The sequence below is a fragment of the Pseudophryne corroboree genome, unplaced genomic scaffold (genome assembly GCF_028390025.1).
Source record: "Pseudophryne corroboree isolate aPseCor3 unplaced genomic scaffold, aPseCor3.hap2 scaffold_218, whole genome shotgun sequence".
Classification (NCBI taxonomy): domain Eukaryota; kingdom Metazoa; phylum Chordata; class Amphibia; order Anura; family Myobatrachidae; genus Pseudophryne; species Pseudophryne corroboree.
In genome coordinates, this window is record NW_026968826.1 from 17,480 (window position 1) to 42,234 (window position 24,755).

Sequence of the window (24,755 nt, forward strand, 5' to 3'; positions counted from 1 at the left end):
CCCTGAATTTTCCAATGCCTAGCTCTTTGCAAAAGAGAGATATTGGCAAGGAAAAGCTGTATTGTACCTTTGCATTTTTCTCCCAAACGAAAGACACTAGAATGAAAATTTAAAAGCCTCCTGTTAGTGCTTCATCTACACGGTATAGCCCTGAATTTTCCAATGCCTAGCTCTTTGCAAAAGAGAGATATCGGCAAGGAAAAGCTGTATTGTACCTTTGCATTTTTCTCCCAAACGAAAGACACTAGAATGCAAACTACAGGTAGTGCTGCAGGGCCCACACCCTTTTACTTGCCTTACAGAGCAGCTCTGGAGCTGTTACAGTGCCCAGCTGCTGCAAGAAATCAGCTTGAATGCTTCAGGGGATGGGGCATGACCAAAGGAGGGGGGAGGTGTTTAATGCGAACTAGGGGTCATCCAAGCACTGCAAAAGGCCGCCATGCCCTGCATGCCCCTTTTCTCTTTTCATATGCAGATGAGGGTTCCAGTCAACTTTGGCCCACTGCTTGGATAACATCACCGTATGCAAATCCGTCTGCTGCAGACCTTCCCCCAGGAGTGCTTGTACTAGTTGTTGCATATGGTTTGATATTTGATGGTGCTTCAGTATTAGGCAGCCTTCCGCCCTCCCATGTTCATCTGAAAAGATGTGGTCTCCCTGCAGTTGTTGTCCCCAGATGAGAGTTCACTTGTGCTGCCTCAGTTGAATCTCCTTTACTTGACAGAGATGTGCCTGAGCAGCTGCCCTCACCAGCCCTATCCCAAATCATACTTATTTTGCATAGGAGATACCATGGTCATGAAGATTGTTCTCCAAGGGTGAGGTTCATTCATTGCATTCTGGGTATGCTGACCCCTGTGATTTTCCCAAATGTGGGAAACTCGACTGCATTATTTGTGGTAGTGGGGGACTGTGTTTGTGCTTTCCTCTGGTCAGCTCTGGTAAAAGTCAGATTTCTTTGTCTCAGATCTTCCTCTAGCCTTGTTCTTCTTTCGAGAGTTCCCTTGTGCTGCCTCAGTTGGATCTCTTTCACTTGACAGGGGGGTGCCCGAACAGCGACCCTCCCCAGCTCTAGCCCAACTCCTACTTACCTGCCAGGTGAGATACTATGATCATGAAGGTGCTTCTCCCAGGGCAAGGCTCACCCATTGCACTCTGGGTGTGCTGCCCCTGCGATTTCCCCAAATGTGGGAAACTTGACTGCATAATTTGTGTTTCCCCTGGTCGGCTCTCGTATAATTCAGATCTCTTTGTCTCAGGTCTCTCTCCAGCCTAGTTTGCTGTCTGTTTCCACTTCTCTTTTCTTCAACCGCTCCCTTCTATACCCTTGTGCACTATCCTGACTTCTCCTCCCGTCTGCTTACTTTGTGCCTTCCAATGCACAATGCAAACTACAGGTAGTGCTGCAGGGCCCACACCCTTTTACTTGCCTTACAGAGCAGCTCTGGAGCTGTTACAGTGCCCAGCTGCTGCAAGAAATCAGCTTGAATGCTTCAGGGGATGGGGCATGGCCAACATGAGCCCCACACCAAAGGAGGGTGGAGGTGTTTAATGCGAACTAGGGGTCATCCAAGCACCGCAAAAGGCCGCCATGCCCTGCACGCCCCTTTTCTCTTTTCATATGCAGATGAGGGTTGAAGCCAACTTTGACCCACTGCTTGGATGACATCACCGTATGCAAATCCGTCTTCTGCAGAACTTCCCCCAGGAATGCTTGCACTAGTTGTTGCATTTGGTTTGTTGTTTGGGGGTGCTTCAGTATTAGGCAGCCTTCTGCCCTCCCATGTTCATCTGAAAATATGTGTTCTCCCTGCAGTTGTTGTCCCCAGATGAGAGTTCCCTTGTGCTGCCTCAGTTGAATCTCCTTTACTTGACAGAGATGTGCCTGAGCAGCGGCCCTCCCCAGCTCTATCCCAAATCATACTTATTTTGCATAGGAGATACCATGGTCATGAAGATTATTCTCCCAGGGTGAGGTTCATTCATTGCATTATGGGTATGCTGACCCCTGTGATTTCCCCAAATGTGGGAAACTCGACTGCATTATTTGTGGTAGTGGGGGACTGTGTTTGTGCTTTCCTCTGGTCAGCTCTGGTAAAAGTCAGATTTCTTTGTCTCAGATCTTCCTCTAGCCTTGTTCTTCTTTCGAGAGTTCCCTGGTGCTGCCTCAGTTGGATCTCCTTCACTTCACAGGGGGGAACCCGAGCAGCGACCCTCCCCAGCTCTAGCCCAACTCCTACTTACCTGCCAGGTGAGATACTATGATCATGAAGGTGCTTCTCCCAGGGCAAGGCTCAACCATTGCACTCTGGGTGTGCTGCTCCTGCGATTTCCCCAAATGTGGGAAACTTGACTGCATAATTTGTGTTTCCCCTCGTCGGCTCTCGTATAATTCAGATCTCTTTGTCTCAGGTCTCTCTCCAGCCTAGTTTGCTGTCTGTTTCCACTTCTCTTTTCTTCAGCCGCTCCCTTCTATACCCTTGTGCACTATCCTGACTTCTCCTCCCGTCTGCTTACTTTGTGCCTTCCAATGCACAATGCAAACTACAGGTAGTGCTGCAGGGCCCACACCCTTTTACTTGCCTTACAGAGCAGCTCTGGAGCTGTTACAGTGCCCAGCTGCTGCAAGAAATCAGCTTGAATGCTTCAGGGGCTGGGGCATAGCCAACATGAGCCCCACACCAAAGGAGGGTGGAGGTGTTTAATGCAAACTAGGGGTCAGCCAAGCGCCGCAAAAGGCCACCATGCCCTGCACGCCCCTTTTCTCTTTTCATATGCAGACGAGGGTTGAAGCCAACTTTGACCCACTGCTTGGATGACATCACCATATGCAAATCCATCTGCGGCAGGCCTTCCCCCAGGAATGCTTGCACTAGTTGTTGCATTTGGTTTGTTGTTTGGGGGTGCTTCAGTATTAGGCAGCCTTCTGCCCTCCCATGTTCATCTTCAGGGGATGGGGCATGGCCAACATGAGCCCCACACCAAAGGAGGGTGGAGGTGTTTAATGCGAACTAGGGGTCATCCAAGCACCGCAAAAGGCCGCCATGCCCTGCACGCCCCTTTTCTCTTTTCATATGCAGATGAAGGTTGAAGCCAACTTTGACCCACTGCTTGGATGACATCACCGTATGCAAATCCGTCTTCTGCAGAACTTCACTTGACAGGGGGGTGCCCGAGCAGCGACCCTCCCCATCTCTAGCCCAACTCCTACTTACCTGCCAGGTGAGATACTATGATCAGGAAGGTGCTTCTCCCAGGGCAAGGCTCACCCATTGCACTCTGGGTGTGCTGCTCCTACGATTTCCCCAAATGTGGGACACTTGACTGCATAATTTGTGTTTCCTCTAGTCGGCTACTCGTATAATTCAGATCTCTTTGTCTCAGGTCTCTCTCCAGCCTAGTTTGCTGTCTGTTTCCACTTCTCTTTTCTTGAGCCGCTGCCTTCTATGCCCTTGTGCACTCTCCTGACTTCTCCTGTCTGCTTACTTTGTGCCTTCCAACGCACAATGCAAACTACAGGTAGTGCTGCAGGGCCCACACCCTTTTACTTGCCTTTCAGAGCAGCTCTGGAGCTGTTACAGTGCCCAGCTGCTGCAAGAAATCAGCTTGAATGCTTCAGGGGCTGGGGCATAGCCAACATGAGCCCCACACCGACGGAGGGTGGAGGTGTTTAATGCGAACTAAGGGTCATCCAAGCGCCGCAAAAGGCCGCCATGCCCTGCATACCCCTTTTCTCTTTTCATATGCAGATGAGGGTTCCAGCCAACTTTGGCCCACTGCTTGGATGACATCACCGTATGCAAATCCGTCTTCTGCAGACCTTCCCCCAGGAATGCTTGTACTAGTTGTTGCATTTGGTTTGTTGTTTGGGGTGCTTCAGTATTAGGCAGCCTTCAGCTCTCCCATGTTCATCTGAAAATATGTGTTCTCCCTGCAGTTGTTGTCCCCAGATGAGAGTTCCCTTGTGCTGCCTCAGTTGAATCTCCTTTACTTGAAAGAGATGTGCCTGAGCAGCGGCCCTCCCCAGCCCTATCCCAAATCATACTTATTTTGCATAGGAGATACCATGGTCATGAAGATTGTTCTCCCAGGGTGAGGTTCATTCATTGCATTCTGGGTATGCTGACCCCTGTGATTTCCCCAAATGTGGGAAACTCGACTGCATTATTTGTGGTAGTGGGGGACTGTGTTTGTGCTTTCCTCTGGTCAGCTCTGGTAAAAGTCAGATTTCTTTGTCTCAGATCTTCCTCTAGCCTTGTTCTTTTTTTGAGAGTTTCCTTGTGCTGCCTCAGTTGGATCTCCTTCACTTGACAGGGGGGTGCCCGAGCAGCGACCCTCCCCAGCTCAAGCCCAACTCCTACTTACCTGCCAAGTGAGATACTATGATCAGGAAGGTGCTTCTACCAGGGCAAGGCTCACCCATTGCACTCTGGGTGTGCTGCTCCTACGATTTCCCCAAATGTGGGACACTTGACTGCATAATTTGTGTTTCCTCTGGTCGGCTACTCGTATAATTCAGATCTCTTTGTCTCAGGTCTCTCTCCAGCCTAGTTTGCTGTCTGTTTCCACTTCTCTTTTCTTGAGCCCCTGCCTTCTATGCCCTTGTGCACTCTCCTGACTTCTCCTGTCTGCTTACTTTGTGCCTTCCAATGCACAATGCAAACTACAGGTAGTGCTGCAGGGCCAACACCCTTTTACTTGCCTTACAGAGCAGCTCTGGAGCTGTTACAGTGCCCAGCTGCTGCAAGAAATCAGCTTGAATGCTTCAGGGGCTGGGGCATAGCCAACATGAGCAGCAAGATGCAGCACTGGACTATTAGTAATGTACTGTTGTATGCTGAGCACCACAATGCAGCACAAGACAATGAGCAGTGATACTGAGCACTGATGAGGATACTACTGAGAACTGACACTGAGCAGGAGAGACACACTACTAGTATTACTGAGCAGCAATAAGTAACCACTGATACTGGGCACTGATATTGAGATTTCCACTGAGAGAACATAGCCACGTCCTCTCCGCTCTCTCTTCAATGCACGAGTAAAAATGGCGGCAACGCGCAGCTCTTTATATGGAATCCGAATCTCGCGAGAATCCGACAGCGGGATGATGACATTTTCCCTTGTTCAGGTTTTCCGAGTCAGGCGGGAACAACCGAGCCTGCCACGGACCAGTGTAAACCACGTGGAGTTCGTCGGGAATTCGGTTCTCGGAGTACCGAACCCGCTCCTCTATATATACTATATTACTATGTTACTGTAGTATACAGAACACCACAATGCAATGAGCAGTGATAGTGAGCACTGATGAGGATACTAGAACTGACACTGAGCAGCAAGATGCAGCACTGGACTATTAGTAATGTACTGTAGTATGCTGAGCACCACAATGCAGCACAAGACAATGAGCAGTGATACTGAGCACTGATGAGGATACTACTGAGAACTGACACTGAGCAGGAGAGACACACTACTAGTATTACTGAGCAGCAATAAGTAACCACTGATACTGAGCACTGATATTGAGATTTCCACTGAGAGAACATAGCCACGTCCTCTCCGCTCTCTCTTCAATGCACGAGTAAAAATGGCAGCAACGCGCAGCTCTTTATATGGAATCCGAATCTCGCAAGAATCCGACAGCGGGATGATGACATTTTCCCTTGTTCAGGTTTTCCGAGTCAGGCGGGAACAACCGAGCCTGCCTCGGACCAGTGTAAACCACGTGGAGTTCGTGGGGAATTCGGTTCTCGGAGAACCGAACCCGCTCCTCTCTACCTTATACCCATCAATTTTTTTATTTTCAATCTAAGCCCCTGCAGTTTTCTGTAAGCATCTGCTTCGCTATGATGATCAACAAGTCACAAGGGCAAACACTCAGGGCTTGAGGCGTAGATCTTAGGACCAGCTGCTACAAGCATGGCAGAGGTGTCACTATCACTGGTGACACCCAGAAAGGTGGCGAGGGAGATTGTAATGCAGTGCGCGCAGATAAACAGCGCAATGGTAAAAAGGAGGCATGGTTTCATAGGTAGGGGCGTGGCCTGGTGGCCTGAATCTACATTTTGTTGCTCCGGGTGTCCCGGGGGTTGGGGGCTGCACCCGGGGACTAGTGTGTGAGCTGTGCTGGCTCCTGCACAGTGACAGGGCATGGCCACCCAGCATGACGCCTCCCTTCTTGACCATGCTGTAATTGCAGTCGCACTGCAGTTCAGCGTGATCATAAAAAATGGTGTAGGCTCCTGCTGGTGCAGGCTGTAGAGAAAAGCTGCTGTGACCACGCCCCCTGTGTCTCCTCCGTTGCAGACCCCATTTTGAAGCCTTGCCCCCGGACTAAGAGAAAAGTATGCCCTTGCGCACTATCCTGACTTCTCCTCCCGTCTGCTTAATTTGTGCCTTCCAACGCACAATGCGAACAACAGGTGGTGCTGCAGGGCCCACACCCTTTTACTTGCCTTACAGAACAGCTCTGGAGCTGTTACAGTGCCCAGCTGCTGCAAGAAATCAGCTTGAATGCTTCAGGGGATGGGGCATGGCCAACATGAGCCCCACACCAAAGGAGGGTGGGGGTGTTTAATGCGAACTAGGGGTCATCCAAGCACTGCAAAAGGCCGCCATGCCCTGCATGCCCCTTTTCTCTTTTCATATGCAGATGAGGGTTCCAGTCAACTTTGGCCCACTGCTTGGATAACATCACCGTATGCAAATCCGTCTGCTGCAGACCTTCCCCAAGGAGTGCTTGTACTAGTTGTTGCATATGGTTTGATATTTGATGGTGCTTCAGTATTAGGCAGCCTTCCGCCCTCCCATGTTCATCTGAAAAGATGTGGTCTCCCTGCAGTTGTTGTCCCCAGATGAGAGTTCCCTTGTGCTGCCTCAGTTGAATCTCCTTTACTTGACAGAGATGTGCCTGAGCAGCGGCCCTCACCAGCCCTATCCCAAATCATACTTATTTTGCATAGGAGATACCATGGTCATGAAGATTGTTCTCCCAGGGTGAGGTTCATTCATTGCATTCTGGGTATGCTGACCCCTGTGATTTTCCCAAATGTGGGAAACTCGACTGCATTATTTGTGGTAGTGGGGGACTGTGTTTGTGCTTTCCTCTGGTCAGCTCTGGTAAAAGTCAGATTTCTTTGTCTCAGATCTTCCTCTAGCCTTGTTCTTCTTTCGAGAGTTCCCTTGTGCTGCCTCAGTTGGATCTCTTTCACTTGACAGGGGGGTGCCCGAACAGCGACCCTCCCCAGCTCTAGCCCAACTCCTACTTACCTGCCAGGTGAGATACTATGATCATGAAGGTGCTTCTCCCAGGGCAAGGCTCACCCATTGCACTCTGGGTGTGCTGCCCCTGCGATTTCCCCAAATGTGGGAAACTTGACTGCATAATTTGTGTTTCCCCTGGTCGGCTCTCGTATAATTCAGATCTCTTTGTCTCAGGTCTCTCTCCAGCCTAGTTTGCTGTCTGTTTCCACTTCTCTTTTCTTCAACCGCTCCCTTCTATACCCTTGTGCACTATCCTGACTTCTCCTCCCGTCTGCTTACTTTGTGCCTTCCAATGCACAATGCAAACTACAGGTAGTGCTGCAGGGCCCACACCCTTTTACTTGCCTTACAGAGCAGCTCTGGAGCTGTTACAGTGCCCAGCTGCTGCAAGAAATCAGCTTGAATGCTTCAGGGGATGGGGCATGGCCAACATGAGCCCCACACCAAAGGAGGGTGGAGGTGTTTAATGCGAACTAGGGGTCATCCAAGCACCGCAAAAGGCCGCCATGCCCTGCACGCCCCTTTTCTCTTTTCATATGCAGATGAGGGTTGAAGCCAACTTTGACCCACTGCTTGGATGACATCACCGTATGCAAATCCGTCTTCTGCAGAACTTCCCCCAGGAATGCTTGCACTAGTTGTTGCATTTGGTTTGTTGTTTGGGGGTGCTTCAGTATTAGGCAGCCTTCTGCCCTCCCATGTTCATCTGAAAATATGTGTTCTCCCTGCAGTTGTTGTCCCCAGATGAGAGTTCCCTTGTGCTGCCTCAGTTGAATCTCCTTTACTTGACAGAGATGTGCATGAGCAGCGGCCCTCCCCAGCCCTATTCCAAATCATACTTATTTTGCATAGGAGATACCATGGTCATGAAGATTGTTCTCCCAGGGTGAGGTTCATTCATTGCATTTTGGGTATGCTGACCCCTGTGATTTCCCCAAATGTGGGAAACTTGACTGCATTATTTGTGGTAGTGGGGGACTGTGTTTGTGCTTTCCTCTGGTCAGCTCTGGTAAAAGTCAGATTTCTTTGTCTCAGATTTTCCTCTAGCCTTGTTCTTCTTTCGAGAGTTCCATTGTGCTGCCTCAGTTGGATCTCCTTCACTTTACAGGGGGGTACCCGAGCAGCGACCCTCCCCAGCTCTAGCCCAACTCCTACTTACCTGCCAGGTGAGATACTATGATCATGAAGGTGCTTCTCCCAGGGCAAGGCTCACCCATTGCACTCTGGGTGTGCTGCCCCTGCGATTTCCCCAAATGTGGGAAACTTGACTGCATAATTTGTGTTTCCCCTGGTCGGCTCTCGTATAATTCAGATCTATTTGTCTCAGGTCTCTCTCCAGCCTAGTTTGCTGTCTGTTTCCACTTCTCTTTTCTTCAGCCGCTCCCTTCTATACCCTTGTGCACTATCCTGACTTCTCCTCCCGTCTGCTTACTTTGTGCCTTCCAATGCACAATGCAAACTACAGGTAGTGCTGCAGGGCCCACACCCTTTTACTTGCCTTACAGAGCAGCTCTGGAGCTGTTACAGTGCCCAGCTGCTGCAAGAAATCAGCTTGAATGCTTCAGGGGATGGGGCATGGCCAACATGAGCCCCACACCAAAGGAGGGGGGAGGTGTTTAATGCGAACTAGGGGTCATCCAAGCACTGCAAAAGGCCGCCATGCCCTGCATGCCCCTTTTCTCTTTTCATATGCAGATGAGGGTTCCAGTCAACTTTGGCCCACTGCTTGGATAACATCACCGTATGCAAATCCGTCTGCTGCAGACCTTCCCCCAGGAGTGCTTGTACTAGTTGTTGCATATGGTTTGATATTTGATGGTGCTTCAGTATTAGGCAGCCTTCCGCCCTCCCATGTTCATCTGAAAAGATGTGGTCTCCCTGCAGTTGTTGTCCCCAGATGAGAGTTCACTTGTGCTGCCTCAGTTGAATCTCCTTTACTTGACAGAGATGTGCCTGAGCAGCTGCCCTCACCAGCCCTATCCCAAATCATACTTATTTTGCATAGGAGATACCATGGTCATGAAGATTGTTCTCCCAGGGTGAGGTTCATTCATTGCATTCTGGGTATGCTGACCCCTGTGATTTTCCCAAATGTGGGAAACTCGACTGCATTATTTGTGGTAGTGGGGGACTGTGTTTGTGCTTTCCTCTGGTCAGCTCTGGTAAAAGTCAGATTTCTTTGTCTCAGATCTTCCTCTAGCCTTGTTCTTCTTTCGAGAGTTCCCTGGTGCTGCCTCAGTTGGATCTCCTTCACTTCACAGGGGGGAACCCGAGCAGCGACCCTCCCCAGCTCTAGCCCAACTCCTACTTACCTGCCAGGTGAGATACTATGATCATGAAGGTGCTTCTCCCAGGGCAAGGCTCAACCATTGCACTCTGGGTGTGCTGCTCCTGCGATTTCCCCAAATGTGGGAAACTTGACTGCATAATTTGTGTTTCCCCTGGTCGGCTCTCGTATAATTCAGATCTCTTTGTCTCAGGTCTCTCTCCAGCCTAGTTTGCTGTCTGTTTCCACTTCTCTTTTCTTCAGCCGCTCCCTTCTATACCCTTGTGCACTATCCTGACTTCTCCTCCCGTCTGCTTACTTTGTGCCTTCCAATGCACAATGCAAACTACAGGTAGTGCTGCAGGGCCCACACCCTTTTACTTGCCTTACAGAGCAGCTCTGGAGCTGTTACAGTGCCCAGCTGCTGCAAGAAATCAGCTTGAATGCTTCAGGGGCTGGGGCATAGCCAACATGAGCCCCACACCAAAGGAGGGTGGAGGTGTTTAATGCAAACTAGGGGTCAGCCAAGCGCCGCAAAAGGCCACCATGCCCTGCACGCCCCTTTTCTCTTTTCATATGCAGACGAGGGTTGAAGCCAACTTTGACCCACTGCTTGGATGACATCACCATATGCAAATCCATCTGCGGCAGGCCTTCCCCCAGGAATGCTTGCACTAGTTGTTGCATTTGGTTTGTTGTTTGGGGGTGCTTCAGTATTAGGCAGCCTTCTGCCCTCCCATGTTCATCTGAAAATATATGTTCTCCCTGCAGTTGTTGTCCCAAGATGAGAGTTCCCTTGTGCTGCCTCAGTTGAATCTCCTTTACTTGACAGAGATGTGCATGAGCAGCGGCCCTCCCCAGCCCTATTCCAAATCATACTTATTTTGCATAGGAGATACCATGGTCATGAAGATTTTTCTCCCAGGGTGAGGTTCATTCATTGCATTTTGGGTATGCTGACCCCTGTGATTTCCCCAAATGTGGGAAACTTGACTGCAATATTTGTGGTAGTGGGAGACTGTGTTTGTGCTTTCCTCTGGTCAGCTCTGGTAAAAGTCAGATTTCTTTGTCTCAGATTTTCCTTTAGCCTTGTTCTTTTTTCGAGAGTTCCCTTGTGCTGCCTCAGTTGGATCTCCTTCACTTTACAGGGGGGTACCCGAGCAGCGACCCTCCCCAGCTCTAGCCCAACTCCTACTTACCTGCCAGGTGAGATACTATGATCATGAAGGTGCTTCTCCCAGGGCAAGGCTCACCCATTGTACTCTGGGTGTGCTGCTCCTGTGATTTCCCCAAATGTGGGAAACTTGACTGCATAATTTGTGTTTCCCCTGGTCGGCTCTCGTATAATTCAGATCTCTTTGTCTCAGGTCTCTCTCCAGCCTAGTTTGCTGTCTGTTTCCACTTCTCTTTTCTTCAGCCGCTCCCTTCTATACCCTTGTGCACTATCCTGACTTCTCCTCCCGTCTGCTTACTTTGTGCCTTCCAATGCACAATGCAAACTACAGGTAGTGCTGCAGGGCCCACACCCTTTTACTTGCCTTACAGAGCAGCTCTGGAGCTGTTACAGTGCCCAGCTGCTGCAAGAAATCAGCTTGAATGCTTCAGGGGATGGGGCATGGCCAACATGAGCCCCACACCAAAGGAGGGTGGAGGTGTTTAATGCGAACTAGGGGTCATCCAAGCACCGCAAAAGGCCGCCATGCCCTGCACGCCCCTTTTCTCTTTTCATATGCAGATGAGGGTTGAAGCCAACTTTGACCCACTGCTTGGATGACATCACCGTATGCAAATCCGTCTTCTGCAGAACTTCCCCCAGGAATGCTTGCACTAGTTGTTGCATTTGGTTTGTTGTTTGGGGGTGCTTCAGTATTAGGCAGCCTTCTGCCCTCCCATGTTCATCTGAAAATATGTGTTCTCCCTGCAGTTGTTGTCCCCAGATGAGAGTTCCCTTGTGCTGCCTCAGTTGAATCTCCTTTACTTGACAGAGATGTGCATGAGCAGCGGCCCTCCCCAGCCCTATTCCAAATCATACTTATTTTGCATAGGAGATACCATGGTCATGAAGATTATTCTCCCAGGGTGAGGTTCATTCATTGCATTATGGGTATGCTGACCCCTGTGATTTCCCCAAATGTGGTAAACTCGCCTGCTTTATTTGTGGTAGTGGGGGACTGTGTTTGTGTTTTCCTCTGGTCAGCTCTGGTAAAAGTCAGATTTCTTTGTTCAGATCTTCCTCTAGCCTTGTTCTTCTTTCGAGAGTTCCCTTGTGCTGCCTCAGTTGGATCTCCTTCACTTGACAGGGGGGTGCCCAAGCAGAGACCCTCCCCAGCTCTAGCCCAACTCCTACTTACCTGCCAGGTGAGATACTATGATCATGAAGGTGCTTCTCCCAGGGCAAGGCTCACCCATTGCACTCTGGGTGTGCTGCCCCTGCGATTTCCCCAAATGTGGGAAACTTGACTGCATAATTTGTGTTTCCCCTGGTCGGCTCTCGTGTAATTCAGATCTCTTTGTCTCAGGTCTCTCTCCAACCTAGTTTGCTGTCTGTTTCCACTTCTCTTTTCTTCAGCCGCTCCCTTCTATACCCTTGTGCACTATCCTGACTTCTCCTCCCGTCTGCTTACTTTGTGCCTTCCAATGCACAATGCAAACTACAGGTAGTGCTGCAGGGCCCACACCCTTTTACTTGCCTTACAGAGCAGCTCTGGAGATGTTACAGTGCCCAGCTGCTGCAAGAAATCAGCTTGAATGCTTCAGGGGATGGGGCATGGCCAACATGAGCCCCACACCAAAGGAGGGTGGAGGTGTTTAATGCGAACTAGGGGTCATCCAAGCACCGCAAAAGGCCGCCATGCCCTGCACGCTCCTTTTCTCTTTTCATATGCAGATGAGGGTTGAAGCCAACTTTGACCCACTGCTTGGATGACATCACCGTATGCAAATCCGTCTTCTGCAGAACTTCCCCCCGGAATGCTTGCACTAGTTGTTGCATTTGGTTTGTTGTTTGGGGGTGCTTCAGTATTAGGCAGCCTTCTGCCCTCCCATGTTCATCTGAAAATATGTGTTCTCCCTGCAGTTGTTGTCCCCAGATGAGAGTTCCCTTGTGCTGCCTCAGTTGAATCTCCTTTACTTGACAGAGATGTGCATGAGCAGCGGCCCTCCCCAGCCCTATTCCAAATCATACTTATTTTGCATAGGAGATACCATGGTCATGAAGATTGTTCTCCCAGGGTGAGGTTCATTCATTGCATTTTGGGTATGCTGACCCCTGTGATTTCCCCAAATGTGGGAAACTTGACTGCATTATTTGTGGTAGTGGGGGACTGTGTTTGTGCTTTCCTCTGGTCAGCTCTGGTAAAAGTCAGATTTCTTTGTCTCAGATTTTCCTCTAGCCTTGTTCTTCTTTCGAGAGTTCCCTTGTGCTGCCTCAGTTGGATCTCCTTCAGTTTACAGGGGGGTACCCGAGCAGCGATCCTCCCCAGCTCTAGCCCAACTCCTACTTACCTGCCAGGTGAGATACTATGATCATGAAGGTGCTTCTCCCAGGGCAAGGCTCACCCATTGCACTCTAGGTGTGCTGCTCCTGCGATTTCCCCAAATGTGGGAAACTTGACTGCATAATTTGTGTTTCCCCTGGTCGGCTCTCGTATAATTCAGATCTCTTTGTCTCAGGTCTCTCTCCAGCCTAGTTTGCTGTTTGTTTCCACTTCTCTTTTCTTGAGCCGCTCCCTTCTATGCCCTTGCGCACTATCCTGACTTCTCCTCCTGTCTGCTTACTTTGTGCCTTCCAACGCACAATGCGAACTACAGGTAGTGCTGCAGGGCCCACACCCTTTTACTTGCCTTACAGAGCAGCTCTGGAGCTGTTACAGTGCCCAGCTGCTGCAAGACATCAGCTTGAATGCTTCAGGGGCTGGGGCATAGCCAACATGAGCCCCACACCGAAGAAGGGTGGAGGTGTTTAATGCAAACTAGGGGTCAGACAAGCGCAGCAAAAGGCCACCATGCCCTGCACGCCCCTTTTCTGTTTTCATATGCAGACGAGGGTTGAAGCCAACTTTGACCCACTGCTTGGATGACATCACCATATGCAAATCCATCTGCGGCAGGCCTTCCCCCAGGAATGCTTGCACTAGTTGTTGCATTTGGTTTGTTGTTTGGGGGTGCTTCAGTATTAGGCAGCCGTCTGCCCTCCCATGTTCATCTGAAAATATGTGTTCTCCCTGCAGTTGTTGTCCCTAGATGAGAGTTCCCTTGTGCTGCCTCAGTTGAATCTCCTTAACTTGACAGAGATGTGCCTGAGCAGCGGCCCTCCCCAGCTCTATCCCAAATCATACTTATTTTGCATAGGAGATACCATGGTCATGAAGATTATTCTCCCAGGGTGAGGTTCATTCATTGCATTCTGGGTATGCTGACCCCTGTGATTTCCCCAAATGTGGGAAACTCGACTGCTTTATTTGTGGTAGTGGGGGACTGTGTTTGTGTTTTCCTCTGGTCAGCTCTGGTAAAAGTCAGATTTCTTTGTTTCAGAGCCTTGTTCTTCTTTTGAGAGTTCCCTTGTGCTGCCTCAGTTGGATCTCCTTCACTTGACAGGGGGGTGCCCGAGCAGAGACCCTCCCCAGCTCTAGCCCAACTCCTACTTACCTGCCAGGTGAGATACTATGATCATGAAGGTGCTTCTCCCAGGGCAAGGCTCACCCATTGCACTCTGGGTGTGCTGCCCCTGCGATTTCCCCAAATGTGGGAAACTTGACTGCATAATTTGTGTTTCCCCTGGTCGGCTCTCGTATAATTCAGATCTCTTTGTCTCAGGTCTCTCTCCAGCCTAGTTTGCTGTCTGTTTCCACTTCTCTTTTCTTCAGCCGCTCCCTTCTATACCCTTGTGCACTATCCTGACTTCTCCTCCCGTCTGCTTACTTTGTGCCTTCCAATGCACAATGCAAACTACAGGTAGTGCTGCAGGGCCCACACCCTTTTACTTGCCTTACAGAGCAGCTCTGGAGCTGTTACAGTGCCCAGCTGCTGCAAGAAATCTGCTTGAATGCTTCAGGGGATGGGGCATGGCCAACATGAGCCCCGCACCAAAGGAGGGTGGAGGTGTTTAATGCGAACTAGGGGTCATCCAAGCACCGCAAAAGGCCGCCATGCCCTGCACGCCCCTTTTCTCTTTTCATATGCAGATGAGGGTTGAAGCCAACTTTGACCCACTGCTTGTATGACATCACCGTATGCAAATCCGTCTTCTGCAGAACTTCCCCCAGGAATGCTTGCACTAGTTGTTGCATTTGGTTTGTTGTTTGGGGGTGCTTCAGTATTAGGCAGCCTTCTGCCCTCCCATGTTCATCTGAAAATATGTGTTCTCCCTGCAGTTGTTGTCCCCAGATGAGAGTTCCCTTGTGCTGCCTCAGTTGAATCTCCTTTACTTGACAGAGATGTGCATGAGCAGCGGCCCTCCCCAGCCCTATTCCAAATCATACTTATTTTGCATAGGAGATACCATGGTCATGAAGATTGTTCTCCCAGGGTGAGGTTCATTCATTGCATTTTGGGTATGCTGACCCCTGTGATTTCCCCAAATGTGGGAAACTCAACTGCATTATTTGTGGTAGTGGGGGACTGTGTTTGTGCTTTCCTCTGGTCAGCTCTGGTAAAAGTCAGATTTCTTTGTCTCAGATTTTCCTCTTGCCTTGTTCTTCTTTCGAGAGTTCCCTTGTGCTGCCTCAGTTGGATCTCCTTCACTTGACAGGGGGGTACCCGAGCAGCGACCCTCCCCAGCTCTAGCCCAACTCCTACTTACCTGCCAGGTGAGATACTATGATCATGAAGGTGCTTCTCCCAGGGCAAGGCTCACCCATTGCACTCTGGGTGTGCTGCTCCTGCGATTTCCCCAAATGTGGGAAACTTGACTGCATAATTTGTGTTTCCCCTGGTCGGCTCTCGTATAATTCAGATCTCTTTGTCTCAGGTCTCTCTCCAGCCTAGTTTGCTGTCTGTTTCCACTTCTCTTTTCTTCAGCCGCTCCCTTCTATACCCTTGTGCACTATCCTGACTTCTCCTCCCGTCTGCTTACTTTGTGCCTTCCAATGCACAATGCAAACTACAGGTAGTGCTGCAGGGCCCACACCCTTTTACTTGCCTTACAGAGCAGCTCTGGAGCTGTTAAAGTGCCCAGCTGCTGCAAGAAATCAGCTTGAATGCTTCAGGGGCTGGGGCATAGCCAACATGAGCCCCACACCGAAGGAGGGTGGAGGTGTTTAATGCAAACTAGGGGTCGGTCAAGCGCCGCAAAAGGCCACCATGCCCTGCACGCCCCTTTTCTGTTTTCATATGCAGACGAGGGTTGAAGCCAACTTTGACCCACTGCTTGGATGACATCACCATATGCAAATCCATCTGCGGCAGGCCTTCCCCCAGGAATGCTTGCACTAGTTGTTGCATTTGGTTTGTTGTTTGGGGGTGCTTCAGTATTAGTCAGCCTTCTGCTCCACCCTCCTTTGGTGTGGGGCTCATGTTGGCCATGTCCCATCCCCTGAAGCATTCAAGCAGATTTCTTGCAGCAGCTGGGCACTGTAACAGCTCCAGAGCTGCTCTGTAAGGCAAGTAAAAGGGTGTGGGCCCTGCAGCACTACCTGTAGTTTGCATTGTGCATTGGAAGGCACAAAGTAAGCAGACGGGAGGAGAAGTCAGGATAGTGCACAAGGGTGTAGAAGGGAGCGGCTGAAGAAAAGAGAAGTGGAAACAGACAGCAAACTAGGCTGGAGAGAGATCTGAGACAAAGAGATCTGAATTATACGAGAGCCGACCAGGGGAAACACAAATTATGCAGTCAAGTTTCCCACATTTGGGGAAATCGCAGGGGCTGCACACCCAGAGTGCAATGGGTGAGCCTTGCCCTGGGAGAAGCACCTTCATGATCATAGTATCTCACCTGGCAGGTAAGTAGGAGTTGGGCTAGAGCTGGGGAGGGTCGCTGCTCGGGCACCCCCCTGTTAAGTGAAGGAGATCCAACTGAGGCAGCACAAGGGAACTCTCAAAAGAAAAACAAGGCTAGAGGAAGATCTGAAACAAAGAAATCTGACTTTTACCAGAGCTGACCAGAAGAAAACACAAACACAGTCCCCCACTACCACAAATAAAGCAGTCGAGTTTCCCACATTTGGGGAAATCACAGGGGTCAGCATACCCAAAATGCAATGAATGAACCTCACCTCGACTGCTTTATTTGTGGTAGTGGGGGACTGTGTTTGTGTTTTCTTCTGGTCAGCTCTGGTAAAAGTCAGATTTCTTTGTTTCAGATCTTCCTCTAGCCTTGTTCTTCTTTTGAGAGTTCCCTTGTGCTGCCTCAGTTGGATCTCCTTCACTTAACAGGGGGGTGCCCGAGCAGCGACCCTCCCCAGCTCTAGCCCAACTCATACTTACCTGCCAGGTGAGATACTATGATCATGAAGGTGCTTCTCCCAGGGCAAGGCTCACCCATTGCACTCTGGGTGTGCTGCCCCTGCGATTTCCCCAAATGTGGGAAACTTGACTGCATAATTTGTGTTTCCCCTGGTCGGCTATCGTATAATTCAGATCTCTTTGTCTCAGATCTCTCTCCAGCCTAGTTTGCTGTCTGTTTCCACTTCTCTTTTCTTCAGCCGCTCCCTTCTATACCCTTGTGCACTATCCTGACTTCTCCTCCCGTCTGCTTACTTTGTGCCTTCCAATGCACAATGCAAACTACAGGTAGTGCTGCAGGGCCCACACCCTTTTACTTGCCTTACAGAGCAGCTCTTGAGCTGTTACAGTGCCCAGCTGCTGCAAGAAATCTGCTTGAAAGCTTCAGGGGATGGGGCATGGCCAACATGAGCCCCACACCAAAGCAGGGTGCAGCAGAAGGCTGCCTAATACTGAAGCACCCCCAAACAACAAACCAAATGCAACAACTAGTGCAAGCATTCCTGGGGGAAGGCCTGCCGCAGATGGATTTGCATATGGTGATGTCATCCAAGCAGTGGGTCAAAGTTGGCTTCAACCCTCATCTGCATATGAAAACAGAAAAGGGGCGTGCAGGGCATGGTGGCCTTTTGCGGCGCTTGACTGACCCCTAGTTTGCATTAAACACCTCCACCCTCCTTCGGTGTGGGGCTGATGTTGGCTATGCCCCAGCCCCTGAAGCATTCAAGCTGATTTCTTGCAGCAGCTGGGCACTGTAACAGCTCCAGAGCTGCTCTGTAAGGCAAGTAAAAGGGTGTGGGCCCTGCAGCACTACCTGTAGTTTGCATTGTGCATTGGAAGGCACAAAGTAAGCAGACGGGAGGAGAAGTCAGGATAGTGCACAAGGGTATAGAAGGGAGCGGCTAAAGAAAAGAGAAGTGGAAACAGACAGCAAACTAGGCTGGAGAGAGACCTGAGACAAAGAGATCTGAATTATACGAGAGCCGACGAGGGGAAACACAAATTATGCAGTCAAGTTTCCCACATTTGGGGAAATCGCAGGAGCAGCACACCCAGAGTACAATGGGTGAGCCTTGCCCTGGGAGAAGCACCTTAATGATCATAGTATCTCACCTGGCAGGTAAGTAGGAGTTGGGCTAGAGCTGGGGAGGGTCGCTGCTCGGGTACCCCCCTGTAAAGTGAAGGAGATCCAACAAAGGCAGCACAAGGGAACTCTCGAAAGAAGAACAAGGCTAGAGGAAAATGTGAGACAAAGAAATCTGACTTTTACTAGAGCTGACCAGAGGAAAGCACAAACACAGTCCCCCACTACCACAAATAATGCAGTTGAGTTTCCCACATTTGGGGAAATCACAGGGGTCAGCATACCCAAAATGCAATGAATGAACCTCACCCTGGGAGAAAAATCTTCATGACCATGGTATCTCCTATGCAAAATAAGTATGATTTGGAATAGGGCTGGGGAGGGCCGCTGCTCATGCACATCTCTGTCAAGTAAAGGAGATTCAACTGAGGCAGCACAAGGGAACTCTCATCTGGGGACAACAACTGCAGGGAGAACATATATTTTCAGATGAACATGGGAGGGCAGAAAGCTGCCTAATACTGAAGCACCCCCAAACAACAAACCAAATGCAACAACTAGTGCAAGCATTCCTGGGGGAAGGCCTGCCGCAGATGGATTTGCATATGGTGATGTCATCCAAGCAGTGGGTCAAAGTTGGCTTCAACCCTCGTCTGCATATGAAAAGAGAAAAGGGGCGTGCAGGGCATGGTGGCCTTTTGCGGCACTTGGCTGACCCCTAGTTTGCATTAAACACCTCCACCCTCCTTTGGTGTGGGGCTCATGTTGGCTATGCCCCAGCCCCTGAAGCATTCAAGCTGATTTCTTGCAGCAGCTGGGCACTGTAACAGCTCCAGAGCTGCTCTGTAAGGCAAGTAAAAGGGTGTGGGCCCTGCAGCACTACCTGTAGTTCGCATTGTGCGTTGGAAGGCACAAAGTAAGCAGACAGGAGGAGAAGTCAGGATAGTGCGCAAGGGCATAGAAGGGAGCGGCTCAAGAAAAGAGAAGTGGAAACAGACAGCAAACTAGGCTGGAGAGAGACCTGAGACAAAGAGATCTGAATTATACGAGAGCCGACCAGGGGAAACACAAATTATGCAGTCAAGTTTCCCACATTTGGGGAAATCGCAGGAGCAGCACACCTAGAGTGCAATGGGTGAGCCTTGCCCTGGGAGAAGCACCTTCATGATCATAGTATCTCACCTGGCACGTAAGTAGGAGTTGGGCTAGAGCTGGGGAGGATCGCTGCTCGGGTACCCCCCTGTAAACTGAAGGAGATCCAACTGAGGCAGCACAAGGGAACTCTCGAAAGAAGAACAAGGCTAGAGGAAAATCTGAGACAAAGAAATCTGACTTTTACCAGAGCTGACCAGAGGAAAGCACAAACACAGTCCCCCACTACCACAAATAATGCAGTCAAGTTTCCCACATTTGGGGAAATCACAGGGGTCAGCATACCCAAAATGCAATGAATGAACCTCACCCTGGGAGAACAATCTTCATGACCATGGTATCTCCTATGCAAAATAAGTATGATTTGGAATAGGGCTGGGGAGGGCCGCTGCTCATGCACATCTCTGTCAAGTAAAGGAGATTCAACTGAGGCAGCACAAGGGAACTCTCATCTGGGGACAACAACTGCAGGGAGAACACATATTTTCAGATGAACATGGGAGGGCAGAAGGCTGCCTAATACTGAAGCACCCCCAAACAACAAACCAAATGCAACAACTAGTGCAAGCATTCCTGGGGGAAGTTCTGCAGAAGACGGATTTGCATACGGTGATGTCATCCAAGCAGTGGGTCAAAGTTGGCTTCAACCCTCATCTGCATATGAAAAGAGAAAAGGAGCGTGCAGGGCATGGCGGCCTTTTGCGGTGCTTGGATGACCCCTAGTTCGCATTAAACACCTCCACCCTCCTTTGGTGTGGGGCTCATGTTGGCCATGCCCCATCCCCTGAAGCATTCAAGCTGATTTCTTGCAGCAGCTGGGCACTGTAACATCTCCAGAGCTGCTCTGTAAGGCAAGTAAAAGGGTGTGGGCCCTGCAGCACTACCTGTAGTTTGCATTGTGCATTGGAAGGCACAAAGTAAGCAGACGGGAGGAGAAGTCAGGATAGTGCACAAGGGTATAGAAGGGAGCGGCTGAAGAAAAGAGAAGTGGAAACAGACAGCAAACTAGGTTGGAGAGAGACCTGAGACAAAGAGATCTGAATTACACGAGAGCCGACCAGGGGAAACACAAATTATGCAGTCAAGTTTCCCACATTTGGGGAAATCGCAGGGGCAGCACACCCAGAGTGCAATGGGTGAGCCTTGCCCTGGGAGAAGCACCTTCATGATCATAGTATCTCACCTGGCAGGTAAGTAGGAGTTGGGCTAGAGCTGGGGAGGGTCTCTGCTTGGGCACCCCCCTGTCAAGTGAAGGAGATCCAACTGAGGCAGCACAAGGGAACTCTCGAAAGAAGAACAAGGCTAGAGGAAGATCTGAACAAAGAAATCTGACTTTTACCAGAGCTGACCAGAGGAAAACACAAACACAGTCCCCCACTACCACAAATAAAGCAGTCGAGTTTCCCACATTTGGGGAAATCACAGGGGTCAGCATACCCATAATGCAATGAATGAACCTCACCCTGGGAGAATAATCTTCATGACCATGGTATCTCCTATGCAAAATAAGTATGATTTGGGATAGAGCTGGGGAGGGCCGCTGCTCAGGCACATCTCTGTCAAGTAAAGGAGATTCAACTGAGGCAGCACAAGGGAACTCTCATCTGGGGACAACAACTGCAGGGAGAACACATATTTTCAGATGAACATGGGAGGGCAGAAGGCTGCCTAATACTGAAGCACCCCCAAACAACAAACCAAATGCAACAACTAGTGCAAGCATTCCTGGGGGAAGTTCTGCAGAAGACGGATTTGCATACGGTGATGTCATCCAAGCAGTGGGTCAAAGTTGGCTTCAACCCTCATCTGCATATGAAAAGAGAAAAGGGGCGTGCAGGGCATGGCGGCCTTTTGCGGTGCTTGGATGACCCCTAGTTCGCATTAAACACCTCCACCCTCCTTTGGTGTGGGGCTCATGTTGGCCATGCCCCATCCCCTGAAGCATTCAAGCTGATTTCTTGCAGCAGCTGGGCACTGTAACAGCTCCAGAGCTGCTCTGTAAGGCAAGTAAAAGGGTGTGGGCCCTGCAGCACTACCTGTAGTTTGCATTGTGCATTGGAAGGCACAAAGTAAGCAGACGGGAGGAGAAGTCAGGATAGTGCACAAGGGTATAGAAGGGAGCGGCTGAAGAAAAGAGAAGTGGAAACAGACAGCAAACTAGGCTGGAGAGAGACCTGAGACAAAGAGATCTGAATTATACGAGAGCCGACCAGGGGAAACACAAATTATGCAGTCAAGTTTCCCACATTTGGGGAAATCACAGGAGCAGCACACCCAGAGTACAATGGGTGAGCCTTGCCCTGGGAGAAGCACCTTCATGATCATAGTATCTCACCTGGCAGGTAAGTAGGAGTTGGGCTAGAGCTGGGGAGGGTCGCTGCTCGGGTACCCCCCTGTAAAGTGAAGGAGATCCAACTGAGGCAGCACAAGGGAACTCTCGAAAAAAGAACAAGGCTAAAGTAAAATCTGAGACAAAGAAATCTGACTTTTACCAGAGCTGACCAGAGGAAAGCACAAACACAGTCTCCCACTACCACAAATAATGCAGTCAAGTTTCCCACATTTGGGGAAATCACAGGGGTCAGCATACCCAAAATGCAATGAATGAACCTCACCCTGGGAGAAAAATCTTCATGACCATGGTATCTCCTATGCAAAATAAGTATGATTTGGAATAGGGCTGGGGAGGGCCGCTGCTCATGCACATCTCTGTCAAGTAAAGGAGATTCAACTGAGGCAGCACAAGGGAACTCTCATCTTGGGACAACAACTGCAGGGAGAACATATATTTTCAGATGAACATGGGAGGGCAGAAGGCTGCCTAATACTGAAGCACCCCCAAACAACAAACCAAATGCAACAACTAGTGCAAGCATTCCTGGGGGAAGGCCTGCCGCAGATGGATTTGCATATGGTGATGTCATCCAAGCAGTGGGTCAAAGTTGGCTTCAACCCTCATCTGCATATGAAAAGAGAAAAGGGGCGTGCAGGGCATGGTGGCCTTTTGCGGCGCTTGGCTGACCCCTAGTTTGCATTAAACACCTCCACCCTCCTTTGGTGTGGGGCTCATGTTGGCTATGCCCCAGCCCCTGAAGCATTCAAGCTGATTTCTTGCAGCAGCTGGGCACTGTAACAGCTCCAGAGCTGCTCTGTAAGGCAAGTAAAAGGGTGTGGGCCCTGCAGCACTACCTGTAGTTTGCATTGTGCATTGGAAGGCACAAAGTAAGCAGACGGGAGGAGAAGTCAGGATAGTGCACAAGGGTATAGAAGGGAGCGGCTGAAGAAAAGAGAAGTGGAAACAGACAGCAAACTAGGCTGGAGAGAGACCTGAGACAAAGAGATCTGAATTATACGAGAGCCGACGAGGGGAAACACAAATTATGCAGTCAAGTTTCCCACATTTGGGGAAATCGCAGGAGCAGCACACCCAGAGTGCAATGGTTGAGCCTTGCCCTGGGAGAAGCACCTTCATGATCATAGTATCTCACCTGGCAGGTAAGTAGGAGTTGGGCTAGAGCTGGGGAGGGTCGCTGTTCGGGCACCCCCCTGTCAAGTGAAAGAGATCCAACTGAGGCAGCACAAGGGAACTCTCGAAAGAAGAACAAGGCTAGAGGAAGATCTGAGACAAAGAAATCTGACTTTTACCAGAGCTGACCAGAGGAAAGCACAAACACAGTCCCCCACTACCACAAATAATGCAGTCGAGTTTCCCACATTTGGGAAAATCACAGGGGTCAGCATACCCAGAATGCAATGAATGAACCTCACCCTTGGAGAACAATCTTCATGACCATGGTATCTCCTATGCAAAATAAGTATGATTTGGGATAGGGCTGGTGAGGGCAGCTGCTCAGGCACATCTCTGTCAAGTAAAGGAGATTCAACTGAGGCAGCACAAGTGAACTCTCATCTGGGGACAACAACTGCAGGGAGACCACATCTTTTCAGATGAACATGGGAGGGCGGAAGGCTGCCTAATACTGAAGCACCATCAAATATCAAACCATATGCAACAACTAGTACAAGCACTCCTGGGGGAAGGTCTGCAGTAGACGGATTTGCATACGGTGATGTTATCCAAGCAGTGGGCCAAAGTTGACTGGAACCCTCATCTGCATATGAAAAGAGAAAAGGGGCATGCAGGGCATGGCGGCCTTTTGCAGTGCTTGGATGACCCCTAGTTCGCATTAAACACCTCCCCCCTCCTTTGGTGTGGGGCTCATGTTGGCCATGCCCCATCCCCTGAAGCATTCAAGCTGATTTCTTGCAGCAGCTGGGCACTGTAACAGCTCCAGAGCTGCTCTGTAAGGCAAGTAAAAGGGTGTGGGCCCTGCAGCACTACCTGTAGTTTGCATTCTAGTGTCTTTCGTTTGGGAGAAAAATGCAAAGGTACAATACAGCTTTTCCTTGCCGATATCTCTCTTTTGTAAAGAGCTAGGCATTGGAAAATTCAGGGCTATACCGTGTAGATGAAGCACTAACAGGAGGCTTTTAAATTTTCATTCTAGTGTCTTTCGTTTGGGAGAAAAATGCAAAGGTACAATACAGCTTTTCCTTGCCAATATCTCTCTTTTGCAAAGAGCTAGGCATTGGAAAATTCAGGGCTATAACGTGTAGATGAAGCACTAGCAGGAGGCTTTAAAATTTTCATTCTAGTGTCTTTCGTTTGGGAGAAAAATGCAAAAGTACAATGCAGCTTTTCCTTGCCGATATCTCTCTTTTGCAAAGAGATAGGCATTGGAAAATTCAGGGCTATAACGTGTAGATGAAGCACTAATAGGAGGCTTTAAAATTTTCATTCTAGTGTCTTTCGTTTGGGAGAAAAAAGCAAAGGTACAATACAGCTTTTCCTTGCCGATATCTCTCTTTTGCAAAGAGATAGGCATTGGAAAATTCAGGGCTATAACGTGTAGATGAAGCACTAACAGGAGGCTTTAAAATTTTCATTCTAGTGTCTTTCGTTTGGGAGAAAAATGCAAAGGTACAATACAGCTTTTCCTTGCCGATATCTCTCTTTTGCAAAGAGCTAGGCATTGGAAAATTCAGGGCTATAACGTGTAGATGAAGCACTAACAGTAGGCTTTAAAATTTTCATTCTAGTGTCTTTCGTTTGGGAGAAAAATGCAAAGGTACAATACAGCTTTTCCTTGCCAATATCTCTCTTTTGCAAAGAGCTAGGCATTGGAAAATTCAGGGCTATAACGTGTAGATGAAGCACTAACAGGAGGCTTTAAAATTTTCATTCTAGTGTCTTTCGTTTGGGAGAAAAATGCAAAAGTACAATGCAGCTTTTCCTTGCCGATATCTCTCTTTTGCAAAGAGATAGGCATTGGAAAATGCAGGGCTATAACGTGTAGATGAAGCACTAACAGGAGGCTTTAAAATTTTCATTCTAGTGTCTTTCGTTTGGGAGAAAAATGCAAAGGTACAATACAGCATTTCCTTGCCGATATCTCTCTTTTGCAAAGAGATAGGCATTGGAAAATTCAGGGCTATAACGTGTAGATGAAGCACTAACAGGAGGCTTTAAAATTTTCATTCTAGTGTCT

General features: G+C 49.5%; 32 non-coding genes and 3 pseudogenes across 32 annotated transcripts; 24 read left to right on the forward strand and 11 right to left on the reverse strand.

Moving 5' to 3' along the window:
• The first annotated feature begins 768 nt into the window (after window positions 1-768).
• On the forward strand, window positions 769-932 carry LOC135007002 (U1 spliceosomal RNA). The gene has a single exon (XR_010207062.1). It is a non-coding gene; the product is annotated as a U1 spliceosomal RNA (small nuclear RNA).
• A 152-nt stretch (window positions 933-1,084) lies between these two features.
• On the forward strand, window positions 1,085-1,247 carry LOC135007199 (U1 spliceosomal RNA). Its single transcript, XR_010207251.1, has one exon. It is a non-coding gene; the product is annotated as a U1 spliceosomal RNA (small nuclear RNA).
• A 674-nt stretch (window positions 1,248-1,921) lies between these two features.
• LOC135007048 (U1 spliceosomal RNA) lies at window positions 1,922-2,085 on the forward strand. The gene has a single exon (XR_010207105.1). It is a non-coding gene; the product is annotated as a U1 spliceosomal RNA (small nuclear RNA).
• Window positions 2,086-2,237: 152 nt separating this feature from the next.
• On the forward strand, window positions 2,238-2,373 carry LOC135007372 (U1 spliceosomal RNA; annotated as a pseudogene).
• An 835-nt stretch (window positions 2,374-3,208) lies between these two features.
• On the forward strand, window positions 3,209-3,372 carry LOC135007360 (U1 spliceosomal RNA). Its single transcript, XR_010207395.1, has one exon. It is a non-coding gene; the product is annotated as a U1 spliceosomal RNA (small nuclear RNA).
• Window positions 3,373-4,042: 670 nt separating this feature from the next.
• On the forward strand, window positions 4,043-4,206 carry LOC135007079 (U1 spliceosomal RNA). The gene has a single exon (XR_010207135.1). It is a non-coding gene; the product is annotated as a U1 spliceosomal RNA (small nuclear RNA).
• A 152-nt stretch (window positions 4,207-4,358) lies between these two features.
• LOC135007448 (U1 spliceosomal RNA) lies at window positions 4,359-4,522 on the forward strand. The gene has a single exon (XR_010207437.1). It is a non-coding gene; the product is annotated as a U1 spliceosomal RNA (small nuclear RNA).
• A 2,424-nt stretch (window positions 4,523-6,946) lies between these two features.
• Window positions 6,947-7,110, forward strand: LOC135007273 (U1 spliceosomal RNA). The gene has a single exon (XR_010207323.1). It is a non-coding gene; the product is annotated as a U1 spliceosomal RNA (small nuclear RNA).
• A 152-nt stretch (window positions 7,111-7,262) lies between these two features.
• LOC135007200 (U1 spliceosomal RNA) lies at window positions 7,263-7,425 on the forward strand. The gene has a single exon (XR_010207252.1). It is a non-coding gene; the product is annotated as a U1 spliceosomal RNA (small nuclear RNA).
• Window positions 7,426-8,099: 674 nt separating this feature from the next.
• On the forward strand, window positions 8,100-8,263 carry LOC135007005 (U1 spliceosomal RNA). The gene has a single exon (XR_010207065.1). It is a non-coding gene; the product is annotated as a U1 spliceosomal RNA (small nuclear RNA).
• Window positions 8,264-8,415: 152 nt separating this feature from the next.
• Window positions 8,416-8,578, forward strand: LOC135007233 (U1 spliceosomal RNA). The gene has a single exon (XR_010207284.1). It is a non-coding gene; the product is annotated as a U1 spliceosomal RNA (small nuclear RNA).
• Window positions 8,579-9,252: 674 nt separating this feature from the next.
• On the forward strand, window positions 9,253-9,416 carry LOC135007285 (U1 spliceosomal RNA). The gene has a single exon (XR_010207329.1). It is a non-coding gene; the product is annotated as a U1 spliceosomal RNA (small nuclear RNA).
• A 152-nt stretch (window positions 9,417-9,568) lies between these two features.
• On the forward strand, window positions 9,569-9,731 carry LOC135007325 (U1 spliceosomal RNA). Its single transcript, XR_010207367.1, has one exon. It is a non-coding gene; the product is annotated as a U1 spliceosomal RNA (small nuclear RNA).
• A 674-nt stretch (window positions 9,732-10,405) lies between these two features.
• On the forward strand, window positions 10,406-10,569 carry LOC135007163 (U1 spliceosomal RNA). Its single transcript, XR_010207215.1, has one exon. It is a non-coding gene; the product is annotated as a U1 spliceosomal RNA (small nuclear RNA).
• Window positions 10,570-10,721: 152 nt separating this feature from the next.
• On the forward strand, window positions 10,722-10,884 carry LOC135007354 (U1 spliceosomal RNA). The gene has a single exon (XR_010207390.1). It is a non-coding gene; the product is annotated as a U1 spliceosomal RNA (small nuclear RNA).
• Window positions 10,885-11,558: 674 nt separating this feature from the next.
• LOC135007157 (U1 spliceosomal RNA) lies at window positions 11,559-11,722 on the forward strand. Its single transcript, XR_010207209.1, has one exon. It is a non-coding gene; the product is annotated as a U1 spliceosomal RNA (small nuclear RNA).
• Window positions 11,723-11,873: 151 nt separating this feature from the next.
• LOC135007177 (U1 spliceosomal RNA) lies at window positions 11,874-12,036 on the forward strand. The gene has a single exon (XR_010207229.1). It is a non-coding gene; the product is annotated as a U1 spliceosomal RNA (small nuclear RNA).
• A 674-nt stretch (window positions 12,037-12,710) lies between these two features.
• On the forward strand, window positions 12,711-12,874 carry LOC135007006 (U1 spliceosomal RNA). Its single transcript, XR_010207066.1, has one exon. It is a non-coding gene; the product is annotated as a U1 spliceosomal RNA (small nuclear RNA).
• Window positions 12,875-13,026: 152 nt separating this feature from the next.
• Window positions 13,027-13,189, forward strand: LOC135007415 (U1 spliceosomal RNA). Its single transcript, XR_010207418.1, has one exon. It is a non-coding gene; the product is annotated as a U1 spliceosomal RNA (small nuclear RNA).
• A 674-nt stretch (window positions 13,190-13,863) lies between these two features.
• On the forward strand, window positions 13,864-14,027 carry LOC135007098 (U1 spliceosomal RNA). The gene has a single exon (XR_010207154.1). It is a non-coding gene; the product is annotated as a U1 spliceosomal RNA (small nuclear RNA).
• Window positions 14,028-14,169: 142 nt separating this feature from the next.
• On the forward strand, window positions 14,170-14,332 carry LOC135007201 (U1 spliceosomal RNA). Its single transcript, XR_010207253.1, has one exon. It is a non-coding gene; the product is annotated as a U1 spliceosomal RNA (small nuclear RNA).
• Window positions 14,333-15,006: 674 nt separating this feature from the next.
• LOC135006913 (U1 spliceosomal RNA) lies at window positions 15,007-15,170 on the forward strand. Its single transcript, XR_010206977.1, has one exon. It is a non-coding gene; the product is annotated as a U1 spliceosomal RNA (small nuclear RNA).
• Window positions 15,171-15,322: 152 nt separating this feature from the next.
• On the forward strand, window positions 15,323-15,485 carry LOC135007251 (U1 spliceosomal RNA). Its single transcript, XR_010207302.1, has one exon. It is a non-coding gene; the product is annotated as a U1 spliceosomal RNA (small nuclear RNA).
• An 828-nt stretch (window positions 15,486-16,313) lies between these two features.
• Window positions 16,314-16,476, reverse strand: LOC135007282 (U1 spliceosomal RNA). Its single transcript, XR_010207326.1, has one exon. It is a non-coding gene; the product is annotated as a U1 spliceosomal RNA (small nuclear RNA).
• Window positions 16,477-16,944: 468 nt separating this feature from the next.
• Window positions 16,945-17,107, forward strand: LOC135007187 (U1 spliceosomal RNA). Its single transcript, XR_010207239.1, has one exon. It is a non-coding gene; the product is annotated as a U1 spliceosomal RNA (small nuclear RNA).
• Window positions 17,108-17,962: 855 nt separating this feature from the next.
• LOC135007402 (U1 spliceosomal RNA) lies at window positions 17,963-18,098 on the reverse strand (annotated as a pseudogene).
• A 152-nt stretch (window positions 18,099-18,250) lies between these two features.
• LOC135006942 (U1 spliceosomal RNA) lies at window positions 18,251-18,414 on the reverse strand. The gene has a single exon (XR_010207005.1). It is a non-coding gene; the product is annotated as a U1 spliceosomal RNA (small nuclear RNA).
• A 674-nt stretch (window positions 18,415-19,088) lies between these two features.
• On the reverse strand, window positions 19,089-19,251 carry LOC135007433 (U1 spliceosomal RNA). Its single transcript, XR_010207430.1, has one exon. It is a non-coding gene; the product is annotated as a U1 spliceosomal RNA (small nuclear RNA).
• Window positions 19,252-19,403: 152 nt separating this feature from the next.
• LOC135007008 (U1 spliceosomal RNA) lies at window positions 19,404-19,567 on the reverse strand. Its single transcript, XR_010207068.1, has one exon. It is a non-coding gene; the product is annotated as a U1 spliceosomal RNA (small nuclear RNA).
• Window positions 19,568-20,241: 674 nt separating this feature from the next.
• Window positions 20,242-20,404, reverse strand: LOC135007178 (U1 spliceosomal RNA). Its single transcript, XR_010207230.1, has one exon. It is a non-coding gene; the product is annotated as a U1 spliceosomal RNA (small nuclear RNA).
• Window positions 20,405-20,555: 151 nt separating this feature from the next.
• Window positions 20,556-20,719, reverse strand: LOC135007112 (U1 spliceosomal RNA). Its single transcript, XR_010207167.1, has one exon. It is a non-coding gene; the product is annotated as a U1 spliceosomal RNA (small nuclear RNA).
• A 674-nt stretch (window positions 20,720-21,393) lies between these two features.
• On the reverse strand, window positions 21,394-21,556 carry LOC135007355 (U1 spliceosomal RNA). Its single transcript, XR_010207391.1, has one exon. It is a non-coding gene; the product is annotated as a U1 spliceosomal RNA (small nuclear RNA).
• A 152-nt stretch (window positions 21,557-21,708) lies between these two features.
• Window positions 21,709-21,872, reverse strand: LOC135007128 (U1 spliceosomal RNA). The gene has a single exon (XR_010207182.1). It is a non-coding gene; the product is annotated as a U1 spliceosomal RNA (small nuclear RNA).
• Window positions 21,873-22,573: 701 nt separating this feature from the next.
• LOC135007373 (U1 spliceosomal RNA) lies at window positions 22,574-22,709 on the reverse strand (annotated as a pseudogene).
• Window positions 22,710-22,861: 152 nt separating this feature from the next.
• LOC135007003 (U1 spliceosomal RNA) lies at window positions 22,862-23,025 on the reverse strand. The gene has a single exon (XR_010207063.1). It is a non-coding gene; the product is annotated as a U1 spliceosomal RNA (small nuclear RNA).
• Window positions 23,026-24,755: the final 1,730 nt, after the last annotated feature.